The following is a 13,842-nucleotide window of genomic DNA, read 5'->3' on the forward strand; positions in this document are numbered from 1 at the left end:
GCCATATTGGATTACACAAAAATGCCAAAAATGTGTTTTCTTTGCAAATGCTTATGTTAAACCTGTGAAATTTGCTGTATAATCATATATTGTGACCCTTGAAGGTTTCTAAGTTATAAAGTTCATACAATATGTTCTCTAGACCTCTTTGTAGAATGTACGTAGTTGGATGTAATACAACATGTAAATGCAATATTATTTTAGTTTTCTACATGCTGATTCAGCCCTCTGAAAGTTAGTATGTTATGTTGTTCACACAACTAGTTCTCTAGCCCTCTTTATAGAAAGTACCTTGCTAGGATGTAATATATGTATTTTTAAAGGAGGACCCTTTATTATTATTGCTTGTACAAATATAGTTATTTAGCTAGGCTATCATCATACTTTCAAATAATTAAGACAGATATACAAAAAAAAAAAAATCTAACCAGAACCTACTTTCATGTCTAAAATGCTCTTTCACTTGTAGGGACGCTCCATATATCATTCAGGTAACATTCTGTTATACCTTATAATTGTACTTTATCAGTATCCTTCTAATCCTTTATAATCTTCTTGTTAACCCTAAAGTTACCACGATTCTCACATTCATATTCTCATACTTAGAACAAGTGGTTTACTACCTTCCCTATAAAGCCTGTTCTTAGTTTACTAAATAAGCTGACATTAGTGTAAACTTATCTTAGTTATTAACATGCAAAGTTGAAAGGTCCAGAAGATGCCTCTAATTTGTTATTTTTTTCTTCTTCCTATCACTTTTCAGTATAATAATGTTTTTATATATTATTTTGAAGATTATAATTGTAGAAGGCCCAAGAGTATTCCTGGCATTCTTTTAGAATTCCTAGGATTTTACAGGTTGGTTTATATAACTGTCATGAGAAGGGAACCCCGAGGGGAACCGTGTGCGGGGTGCGCTGAAAAAGGTTAATACGTGGTATTGGTCTAAAAACAAACCATAAAGTTCATGTGAGTTGATGGTGCTGAATCTTGCAATCAAATATACTGGCGGCAAACGCTCCTCTGGTCTTCGGAAAGGAGATATCTGTAATTAGAAATAAAAAAGAGGGCGCCACATAGCGTGATATTGTTGGCTCAAAGTCCAAATGAGTAATTATTATCGTCGCTTACCGGAGAACGATGCACCGTATTGTAACCGGTGCTGACAGGCAGGCTAACACTTTCAGTGGTTAGCACACTGGGTGGGCTCCGGCAGGTTGTACACAGCTGGTACTCAGCGTTCACTTGATTGGTGTGCGTCTATGCAGCTAGCGAGTCAGACACTGTGGTGGATCAGACAATTTCAAACCTTTGTCAGGGAGGAAGCACTGCAGTAGATCGAACACTTTGACACCTTAACCAGGAAGGCTCGAAAGAGAACAGAGGACAACTTCCGTATATAAAATAAATGAATTTTATTCCATACAATCTGCTACGCGTTTCTAGACCTACACCGGTCTTTTCATCAGGCATACAAACAATGGATACAAATTTCTTAAAATAACAATCTTATATACAATTAAAAACGGAAGTTGTCATAGTTTTCAGCAACAACCAATGGGCTGAAAATGGATACTCTGTATCCCATTTGTGCTAATTAGGCTTGGTCACCTGTAAACATCATTAACCTTTGCATTGTAAATCCTAAAAAACCCATAAGTATAAATGAATGAAAATAAAACAATTTCTACAACAGTTTAAAGGGTCTCATCACAATCTGCTACAATTATCGCTAATGTGTTGGAGTAAACCTGGTTTATATAACTGTTTATCTGCCAGCATTTCGAAAGGTCAAATCTCTGCTCTTTCAGTATTGTTTCACAAGAAGATTGCTAATCTTCCTGACATCCATGGTTTTGTTCAGGCTTTGGCTAGAATTAAACCTGTTATTAATCCAATTTCTTCTCCTTGGAATCTTACGCCTAGATTTAGAGTTCTGCGTTAGCCTTAAAAAGCAGCATTAAGGGGTCCTAACCTGCTTTTTAACGCCCGCTGGTATTTAGAGTCAGGCAGGAAAGGGTCTAAAGCTCACTTTTTTTCCGCGACTCAAGGCTACAGCAAATCCCCTTACGTCAATTGCTTATCCTATCTTTTCTATGGGATTTACCCAACGCTGGTATTACGAGTCTTGGAAGAAGTGAGCGGTACAGCCTCTACCGCCAAGACTCCAACCGCAAAAAAAAGTCAGTAGTTAAGAGTTTTATGGGCTAACGCCGAAACATAAAGCTCTTAACTACAGTGCTATAAAGTACACTAACACCCATAAACTACCTATGAACCCCTAAACCGAGGCCCCCTCACATCGCAAACCCTATAATATTTTTTTTTTACCCCTAATCATCTGACCAGACATCGCCGCCACCTACATTATCCCTATGAACCCCTAATATACTGCCCCTAACATCGCCAACACCTACATTATATTTATTACCCCCTAATCTGCACCCCCCCCAACGTCGCCACCACCTACCTACACTTATTAACCCCTAATCTGCCGACCGGACATCGCCACCACTATAATAAAGGTATTAACCCCTAAACCGCTGCACTCCCACCTCGCAAACACTATAATAAATTGTATTAACCCCTAATCTGCCCTCCCTAACATCTCCGCCACGTACCTACAATTATTAACCTATAATCTCCCGCCCCCAACGTCGCCGCTACTACTATAATAAAGTTATTAACCCCTAAACCTAAGTCTAACCCTAACCCTAACACCCCCCTAAGTTAAATATAATTTAAATAAAACGAACTAAAATTACTATCATTACATAAATTAATCCTATTTAAAACTAAATACTTACCTATTGTCCAAATGGCAGATGTCTTCATCCAAGCGGCATCTTCTATCTTCAATCAACCAGAGCGGAGCGGAGCCATCTTGAATCCAGCCGACGCAGAGCCATCCTCTTCTTCCGATGTCCTAAGGCCTGAATGAAGGTTCCTTTAAATGACGTCATCCAAGATGGCGTCCCTCGAATTCCGATTGGCTGATAGGATTCTATCAGCCAATCGGAATTAAGGTAGGAAAAATCCGATTGGTTGATTGGTTGACCTCGCATTCTATTGGCTCATCCAATCAGCCAATCGGATTGAACTTCAATCCGATTGGCTGATTAAATCAACCAATCAGATTTTTCCTACCTTAATTCCGATTGGCTGATAGAATCCTATCAGCTAATCGGAATTCGAGGGACGCCATCTTGGATGACGTCATTTAAAGGAACCTTCATTCGGCCTTAGGACATCGGAAGAAGAGGATGGCTCCGCGTCGGCTGGATTCAAGATGGCTCCGCTCCGGTTGATTGAAGATAGAAGATGCCGCTTGGATGAAGACATCTGCCGCTTGGAGGACCTTCTGCCGCGATCGGATGAAGACTTCTGCCGCTCCGGATGTCCTCTTCTGTCCCATCGGTGGCTGGCTGGCTGAAGACGACTCAAGGTAGGGTGATCTTCAGGGGGGTAGTGTTAGGTTTTTTTAAGGGGGGATCGGGTGGGTTTTAGAGTAGGGGTGTGTGGGTGGTGGGTTGTAATGTTGGGGGGGGGATTGTATTTGTTTTTTTTACAGGTAAAAGAGCTGATTACTTGGGGCAATGCCCCGCAAAAAGCCCTTTTAAGGGCTGGTAAAAGAACTGATTACTTTGTAATTTAGTTTAGGGAATTTTATTATTTTGGGGGGCTTTTTTATTTTATTAGGGGGCTTAGATTAGGTGTAATTAGACTAAAATTCTTGTAATATTTTTTTATTTTTTGCAATTTAGTGTTTTTTTTTGTATTTTAGTTTAGTTTATTGAATTGTATTTTAGTTTAGATAATTGTAGGTAATTTATTTAATTAATTTATTGATAGTGTAGTGTTAGGTGTATTTGTAACTTAGGTTAGGATTTATTTTACAGGTAATTTTGTACTTATTTTAACTAGGTAGCTATTAAATAGTTATTAACTATTTAATAGCTATTGTACCTAGTTAAAATAAATACAAAGTTGCCTGTAAAATAAATATAAATCCTAAAATAGCTACAATGTAACTAATAGTTATATTGCAGCTATATTAGGGTTTATTTTATAGGTAAGTATTTAGTTTTAAATAGGATTAATTTATGTAATGATAGTAATTTTAGTTTGTTTTATGTAAATTATATTTAACTTAGGGGGGTGTTAGGGTTAGACTTAGGTTTAAGGGTTAATAACTTTATTATAGTAGCGGTGACGTTGGGGACGGGAGATTAGGGGTTAATTGTAGGTAGGTGGCGGCGATGTTAGGGAGGGCAGATTAGGGGTTAATACAATTTATTATAGTGTTTGCGAGGCAGGAGTGCAGCAGTTTAGGGGTTAGTACATTTATTATAGTGGCGGCAATGTCCGGTCGGCAGATTAGGGGTTAATAAGTGTAGGTAGGTGGCGGCGACGTGGGGGGGGGGGGACAGATTAGGGGTTAATAATTATAATATAGGTGTCGGCGATGTTAGGGACAGCAGATTAGGGGTTAATAGCTATAATGTAGTTTGCGGCGGTGTCCGGAGTGGCAGATTAGGGGTTAATAGTATAATGCAGGTGATAGTGGGGGCGGCAGATTAGAGGTTAATAAGTGTAAGGTTAGGGGTGTTTAGACTCGGGGTTCATGTTAGGTGTAGACTTAGAAAGTGTTTCCCCATAGGAAACAATGGGGCTTGTTAGGCGCTGAACGCTGCTTTTTTGCAGGTGTTAGTTTTTTTTTCAGCCAGCTCAGCCCCATTGTTTCCTATGGGGAAATCGTGCACAAGCACGTTTTTCCAGCTTAACGCTACCGTAAGCAACGCTGGTATTGAGGGTTGAAGTGGAGCTAAATTTCGCTCAACGCTGAGGCTAACGCAGCCATTCAGACAACTCGTAATACCAGCGTTGTCTTAAGGGTGCGCTGGAAAAACCGACAAAACTCCAAATCTAGGCGTTAATTTGGTAATGAAAGTTGTGCAGGCTCCTCCATTTGAGCCTATGCATAAGGTGGATATTAAGCTTGCTTTTTGAAGATTTTGTTTCTTTTAGCAATCTCTTCTGCTAGATGAGTTTCTGAGTTGTCTGATGTTCATGTGATCCTCCTTATCTTATTTCTCATCAGGATAAGACAGTTTTGAGGAATAAATTTGACATTATACCTAATGTGATAATAGAAAGTAGATACATTGTTGTCCCTCCTTTATGTCCTAATCCTAAGAGTTCCTCAGAGAGATTTTTTTCATAACTTGTATGTTATTATTATTCTTTATTTATAAAGCGCCAACAGATTCTGCAGCGCTGCCCATGGGTACAAGGATAACAGTACAATGGAGAAACAATACGATAAAAGACAACATTTTACAGACAAATACAGGGGGAATTGAGGTCCCTATTCCCGTGGGAACTTACAATATGTTGTAAGAGCCTTGAAGCACTATGTCTAGTTGATTGTCCACTTTTTTGGTTCCAGGAAGGGGAAGAAAGCTTCTTTTGTTTCTTTGGTTGCAATTTTTTATTCACAGGGCTTATTTGGATGTGGGAAAGCCTCCAACTAAACAGGTTACTGCCCATTCTACTAGATCAGTTGCCATTTCTTGGACTTTTGAGAATGAAGGTTATGATGACCAAATTTGCAAGGTAGCTACTTGGTCTTCTTTGCATACTTTTACTAAATTCTACAATTTTTATGTTTTTGCTTCTTCTGACGCAGCCTTTCAGAAAAAAGTTCTTCAGGCAGTTGTATCAGGTTAATTTTGTTTGTGTCTGTTGGTCATTTTAATGCCCCCCCCCCACAAAAAAAAAAGTGAGAAAATATTTACCCTGTTTTTTTTTCTTTGGGTTCTATTGAGGTTGTGGATTTATTTTCTCTGTAAAAAAAAATTAGTTATTTTTATCCCGCCCCTTATTTCTTATTACTCATGGACTCCAAAGATTGAGTATTATTTCCCAGGAGTAATGGATTGTGGGCTCTCACCACCTATATGACAGAAAACCTTATACATTCATTTCTTTCATGGTATTTTTCTGCACATCTTTGTTTCCCTACTCTTATTTTGCTCTTATTTAATTTTGTATCTATTTTGCTTGGCTAAATTTCAGTCTAGTTTACCAGTGAGGTGGGTGGGTTTTTATAGAGATCTTGGGTTTGGGAATCTTTGCCTCCTCCTAGAGGCAGGGAAGTGTAATTCCCAAGAGTAATGGATTGTGGACTCTCACCACCATTAGACAAATTAATTTATTATGTAAGCATAAATTATGTTTTCTACAAAACACAAGTTTTCAGCCTGAAGCAATTTAATCACTACTGCCTGTGGATAAACTGAGAAATTACATAACAATCTTGTAATCTACAGAAACACATACCCACAATTATTAACCTTTGCTCAACAAGAAAGTTTAAAAAGTCCAACCTTTATTTTATTATCTCCTTGATATCATAATATTTAAATACTATAATGCATACTTAACAAAAATATTACATAAACTAAAATATAGATTTCTCAAAACAAAATTTTTAAAATTTTTCAAACTTATGTTCTCAAATATATCTGTTTATTAGTTGCACAATGAACATATATAAGATGCTATAATTATTATTTAGTTTCCAGAACTATATATATATATATATATATATATATATATATATATATATATACAGTATATATATATATATATATATATATATATAAAATGTGTAACTATATACACACACAGATGCATACATATGTCGAATTCAAAAACATATGACAAATGATTGACAATATGAATTAAATAAAAGCAAAAAAACATGAAAGCAATAAGCTGAAAAAATGAACAATCATAAACAACTGAAATAATGAGAACATATTGACAAGTTTCCATCTAGCTCATACAGAGATTGTCTTCATGTGTAATTCTAATTAATGAAAGTCAAATGTTTGCATTATGAAATAAATGTAATGTATTTGCTACATAAATAAATACTAATAAATACTGGACAGGACAAAAAACCATTACTCCATCTCCACCAAAATGTAGGATATCAATAAACATCAGGATGGTTTAATATAAATGGCATTTTATTATGCACTGTCGTATTACTGTACTCAGTGGCATCATTGACTGGAGTTGACTCTTTCACGGTCAGAGATGTGAATCTTAGAGGACCGTAAAAAACTATGTTGAAAATAAGATGGTTTTTCTCCATTCATGGAAACTTCATATCTCAAATATAAATCTCTGCAACGAACCACAGAATGTGTGAATATTAAAATAAATCCTATCAATTTATTTTTCAAGCAGCACAGATATTACAGTAGAGTCCTGAGTTGTGTTTATTCATCATTATCTGCAAGAAAAAAAAAGGAAATATGCATTATTAGAATTAAAGCATAGGCTCTAAACAAAATCACATCTAAAAAGATATAAATAAATATTTCTCAGCCTTTTGAATTTGTAACAGTACAAATCTGTTTTAAAACCTTGAGCACCTACTCATGTCAGGATGATAGAACAAAGAAAGTAATGAGCAATTTTGTCTTCTTACGTAAATATATTTATAATATTTACATTATTTCCAGCAAAGCAAAGAAGAAACTATTTTAAAAAATCTTTGACGTAATGAAAATGAACATTGTAGTATTCTTCCTTCCATGTGCTTCCTACCAAGGGCTCCTTTGTGAGTGAGCGCCCACTGATTCCGAAAATATGCCTCTTAATGCTGTTAAGCAGTTTCACTACAGAATTGTGAGACTTGAGGGCTTGTTAAATGGAACCATTATTGCTATTGGGAGATCTGGAAATCTGTTGAAATTCTTAAAATCTCAGCTGGATAAAAATACAAAATTTATATTCTGTAACAACTTTATTTTTAGAAACTGGGAAGGCTGCACTATATGTAGAAGCAAACAAGCAAATACAAATATTGAACAAAACATACTGCCTTCATTTTCTTTTAAGCTAGACATATAATCCATATAAACTAATTTATTAAAACATATAAAACTTAGCCGAGAAACGTGTTGCTGAGTTTTATATGTTTTGATAAATTTGTTTTAGCTTTTCATTCCCTTGCTTATGTCCATTTGATCACCCTTTACCGTTAACTGTTTTGCCGAGTTTGTACAGCAAGCTTGTTGGCATAAAGGATTTTGGGGCCTCCTTTTACACACCTCCTGATTTGGTTGTGCGGATTGGTGCTGCTACTGGAAGGCGTTGGAAGTTTGCTGCCCCGGATTGGTGAGACGTATCCACGTGACCTGACTGCGGATATTGCGGATTGAGTCTGTCAGGCGACTAAGAGGTCTCGGCCTGCTGTTTCTGGCATCACGAGTGCCGCTCCTCTTGTGAGTTCAAAATAGTCTGTATGTTTCGTTACCCCTGACGATATCACTCTATGTGGTGCCTTCTTATTCTGTTTCACAGGACATCCATCGGTATACAAACTACATCATTTTCTCATCTACCATAACATATTCCTTGCTGTAATGTGGCTTTCATCTCAATGCCAAACCAAAACTCCAAATTACTTACTTGTTAACACAAAAACATAATTTATGCTTACCTGATAAATTTATTTCTCTTGTAGTGTATTCAGTCCACAGGTCATCCATTACTTATGGGATATATTCCCTTCCCAACAGGAAGTTGCAAAAGGATCACCCAAAGCAGAACTGCTATATAGCTCCTCCCCTCACATGTCATATCCAGTCATTCGACCGAAACAAGACAAGAAAGGAGAAACCATAGGGTGCAGTGGTGACTGGAGTTTTAATTAAAATTTAGATCTGCCTTAAAAAAGACAGGGCGGGCCGTGGACTGAATACACTACAAGAGAAATAAATTTATCAGGTAAGCATAAATTATGTTTTCTCTTGTTAAGTGTATTCAGTCCACGGGTCATCCATTACTTATGGGATACCAATACCAAAGCTAAAGTACACGGATGATGGGAGGGACAAGGCAGGAACTTAAACGGAAGGAACCACTGCCTGTAGAACCTTTCTCCCAAAAACAGCCTCCGAAGAAGCAAAAGTGTCAAATTTGTAAAATTTTGAAAAGGTGTGAAGCGAAGACCAAGTCGCAGCCTTGCAAATCTGTTCAACAGAGGCCTCATTCTTAAAGGCCCAGGTGGAAGCCACAGCTCTAGTGGAATGAGCTGTAATCCTTTCAGGAACGTATTATGCTACGAAGCCAAAAGGAGAGAGAGGTTGCCGAAGCTTTTTGACCTCTCCTCTGTCCAGAGTAAACGACAAACAGGGAAGAAGTTTGACGAAAATCTTTAGTTGCCTGTAAATAGAACTTCAGGGCACAAACTACGTCCAGATTATGCAAAAGTCGTTCCTTCTTTGAAGAAGGATTAGGACATAATGATGGAACAACAATCTCCTGATTGATATTCCTGTTAGAAACTACCTTAGGTAAAAACCCAGGTTTAGTACGCAGAACTACCTTGTCTGAATGGAAAATCAGATAAGGAGAATCACAATGTAAGGCAGATAACTCAGAGACTCTTCGAGCCGAGGAAATAGCCATCAACAACAGAACTTTCCAAGATAAAAGCTTAATATCAATGGAATGAAGGGGTTCAAACGGAACACCTTGAAGAACTTTAAGAACCAAGTTTAAGCTCCATGGCGGAGCAACAGTCTTAAACACAGGCTTAATCCTAGCCAAAGCCTGACAAAAGCATGGACGTCTGGAACTTCTGCCAGACGTTTGTGTAAAAGAATAGACAGAGCAGAAATCTGTCCCTTTAACGAACTAGCAGATAAGCCCTTTTCTAAACCCTCTTGTAGAAAGGACAATATCCTAGGAATCCTAACCTTACTCCATGAGTAACTCTTGGATTCGCACCAATATAAATATTTACGCCATATCTTATGGTAAATTTTTCTGGTAACAGGCTTCCGTGCCTGTATTAAGGTATCAATAACTGACTCCGAGAAGCCACGCTTTGATAGGATCAAGCGTTCAATCTCCATGCAGTCAGCCTCAGAGAAATTAGATTTGGATGGTTGAAAGGACCTTGTATTAGAAGGTCCTGCCTCAGAGGCAGAGACCATGGTGGACAGGACGACATGTCCACTAGGTCTGCATACCAGGTCCTGCATGGCCATGCAGGCGCTATCAGAATCACCGATGCTCTCTCCTGTTTGATCTTGGCAATCAGTCGAGGCAGCAGCGGAAACGGTGGAAACACATAAGCCATGTTGAAAACCCAAGGGGCTGCTAGAGCATCTATCAGCGCCGCTCCCGGGTCCCTGGACCCGTAACGAGGAAGCTTGGCGTTCTGGCGAGACGCCATGAGATCCAGTTCTGGTTTGCCCCAACGATGAACCAGCTGAACGAACACCTCCGGATGAAGTTCCCACTCCCCCGGATGAAAAGTCTGGCGACTTAGAAAGTCCGCCTCCCAGTTCTCCACGCCTGGGATGTAAATCGCTGACAGGTGGCAAGAGTGAGACTCTGCCCAGTGAATTATCCTTGAGACTTCTAACATCGCTAGGGAACTCCTGGTTCCCCCTTGATGGTTGATGTAAGCCACAGTCGTGATGTTGTCTGACTGAAATCTGATGAACCTCAGTGTTGCTAACTGAGGCCAAGCTAGAAGAGCATTGAATATTGCTCTTAACTCCAGAATATTTATTGGGAGGAGTTTCTCCTCCTGAGTCCACGATCCCTGAGCCTTCAGGGAGTTCCAGACTGCGCCCCAACCTAGAAGGCTGGCATCTGTTGTTACAATCGTCCAATCTGGCCTGCGAAAGGTCATACCATTGGACAGATGGACCAGAGAAAGCCACCAGAGAAGAGAATCTCTGGTCTCTAGATCCAGATTTAGTAGAGGGGACAAATCTGAGTAATCCCCATTCCACTGACTTAGCATGCATAATTGCAGCGGTCTGAGATGCAGGCGCGCAAATGGCACTATGTCCATTGCCGCTACCATTAAGCCGATTACTTCCATGCACTGAGCCACTGACGGGCGTGGAATGGAATGAAGGACACGGCAAGCATTTAGAAGTTTTGATAACCTGGACTCCGTCAGGTAAATTTTCATCTCTACAGAATCTATAAGAGTCCCTAGGAAGGAGACTCTTGTGAGTGGTAATAGAGAACTCTTTTCCACGTTCACCTTCCACCCATGCGACCTCAGAAATGCCAGAACTATCTCTGTATGAGACTTGGCAATTTGAAAACTTGACGCTTGTATCAGAATGTCGTCTAGATACGGAGCCACCGCTATGCCTCGCGGTCTTAGAACCGCCAGAAGTGAGCCCAGAACCTTTGTAAAAATTCTCGGGGCCGTAGCTAATCCGAAGGGAAGAGCTACAAACTGGTAATGCCTGTCTAGAAAGGCAAATCTTAGGTACCGATAATGATCTTTGTGAATCGGTATGTGAAGGTAGGCATCCTTTAAGTCCACTGTGGTCATGTACTGACCCTCTTGAATCATGGGTAGGATGGTTCGAATAGTTTCCATTTTGAATGATGGAACTCTTAGGAATTTGTTTAAGATCTTTAAGTCCAAGATTGGTCTGAAGGTTCCCTCTTTCTTGGGAACTACAAACAGATTTGAGTAAAATCCTTGCCCTTGTTCCGTCCGCGGAACTGGGTGGATCACCCCCATTACTAGGAGGTCTTGTACACAGCATAGAAATGCCTCTTTCTTTATTTGGTTTGCTGATAACCTTGAAAGATAAAATCTCCCTTGTGGAGGAGAAGCTTTGAAGTCCAGAAGATATCCCTGAGATATGATCTCCAACGCCCAGGGATCCTGGACATCTCTTGCCCACGCCTGGGCGAAGAGAGAAAGTCTGCCCCCTACTAGATCCGTTTCCGGATAGGGGGCCATCCCTTCATGCTGTCTTAGGGGCAGTAGTAGGTTTTCTGGCCTGCTTGCCCTTGTTCCAGGACTGGTTAGTTTTCCAGGCCTGTCTGTAACGAGCAACAGTTCCTTCCTGTTTTGGAGCGGAGGAAGTTGATGCTGCTCCTGCCTTGAAGTTTCGAAAGGCACGAAAATTAGACTGTTTGGCCTTTGATTTGGCCCTGTCCTGAGGAAGAGTATGACCCTTACCTCCAGTAATGTCAGCGATAATTTCTTTCAAGCCGGGCCCGAATAAGGTTTGCCCCTTGAAAGGAATATTAAGCAATTTAGATTTAGAAGTCACGTCAGCTGACCAGGATTTAAGCCATAGCGCTCTGCGCGCCTGGATGCGAATCCGGAGTTCTTAGCCGTTAGTTTAGTTAAATGTACAATGGCATCAGAAACAAATGCATTAGCTAGCTTAAGTGCTTTAAGCTTGTCCATAATTTCATCCAATGGAGCTGTGTGAATGGCCTCTTCTAGAGACTCAAACCAGAATGCCGCAGCAGCAGTGACAGGCGCAATGCATGCAAGGGGCTGTAAGATAAAACCTTGTTGAACAAACATTTTCTTAAGGTAACCTTCTAATTTTTTATCCATTGGATCCGAAAAAGCACAACTATCCTCCACCGGGATAGTGGTACGCTTAGCTAAAGTAGAAACTGCTCCCTCCACCTTAGGGACCGTCTGCCATAAGTCCCGTTTAGTGGCGTCTATTGGAAACATTTTCCTAAATATAGGAGGTGGGGAAAAGGGCACACCGGGTCTATCCCACTCCTTGCTAATAATTTCTGTAAGCCTTTTAGGTATAGGAAAAACGTCAGTACACACCGGCACCGCATAGTATCTATCCAGCCTACATAATTTCTCTGGAATTGCAACTGTGTTACAGTCATTCAGAGCCGCTAAAACCTCCCCTAGCAATACACGGATGTTCTCAAGCTTAAATTTAAAATTAGAGATCTCTGAATCCGGTTTCCCTGGATCAGATCCGTCAACCACAGAATGAAGCTCTCCGTCCTCATGTTCTGCAAACTGTGACGCAGTATCGGACATGGCTCTCACAGCACCAGCGCGCTCTGTCCTTATCCCAGAGCAATCGCGCTTGCCTCTTAATTCTGGCAATTTAGATAATACTTCTGTCAGGGTATTATTCATAATAGTAGCCATGTCTTGTAAAGTGATTTGTATGGGCGTCTCTGATGTACTTGGCACCACAATATCACGCGCCTCCTGAGCGGGAGGCGAAGGTACTGACACGTGAGGAGAGTTAGTCGGCATAACTTTCCCCTCGTTGTCTGGTGATAATTCCTTTACAGATAAAGACTGACCTTTATTATTTAAAGTGAAATCAATACATTTAGTACACATATTTCTATGGGGCTCCACACTGGCCTTCAAACATAGTGAACAAACAGATTCATCTGTGTCAGACATGTTTAAACAGACTAGCAATGAGACTAGCAAGCTTGGAAAACACTTTAAAATAAATTTACAAGCAATATAGAAAACGCTACTGCGCCTTTAAGAAGCACAAAAAACTGTCACAGTTGAAATAACAATGAACCAAATCAGTTATAGCAACCAAATTTTCACAGTAAATGTATTAAGTTAGCAGAGCATTGCACCCACTTGCAAATGGATGATTAACCCCTTAATACCCAAAATGGATAATCAATAGAGAAAAAAACGTTTTTTAACACAGTCAAACACACTGTCACAGGTCTGCTGTGACTGATTACCTCCCTTAAAAATGACTTTTGAAGTCCCTTGAGCTCTCTAGAGACGTCCTGGGTCATGCAGGAAGAAGCAGGAAGACAGACTGAATTTTTACTGCGCAAAACAACGCTAAAATAGGCCCCTCCCACTCATTATTACAACAGTGGGAGCCTCAGTTAACTGTTTCTATGCCGAAATATAAGTCAGCCATGTGGAAAAATTCATGCCCCAATAAGTTATATCACCAATGTACCTCACAAAAACGATTAAACATGCCAGCAAACGTTTTAAACATCCTT

The sequence above is a fragment of the Bombina bombina genome, chromosome 2 (assembly GCF_027579735.1).
Source record: "Bombina bombina isolate aBomBom1 chromosome 2, aBomBom1.pri, whole genome shotgun sequence".
Classification (NCBI taxonomy): domain Eukaryota; kingdom Metazoa; phylum Chordata; class Amphibia; order Anura; family Bombinatoridae; genus Bombina; species Bombina bombina.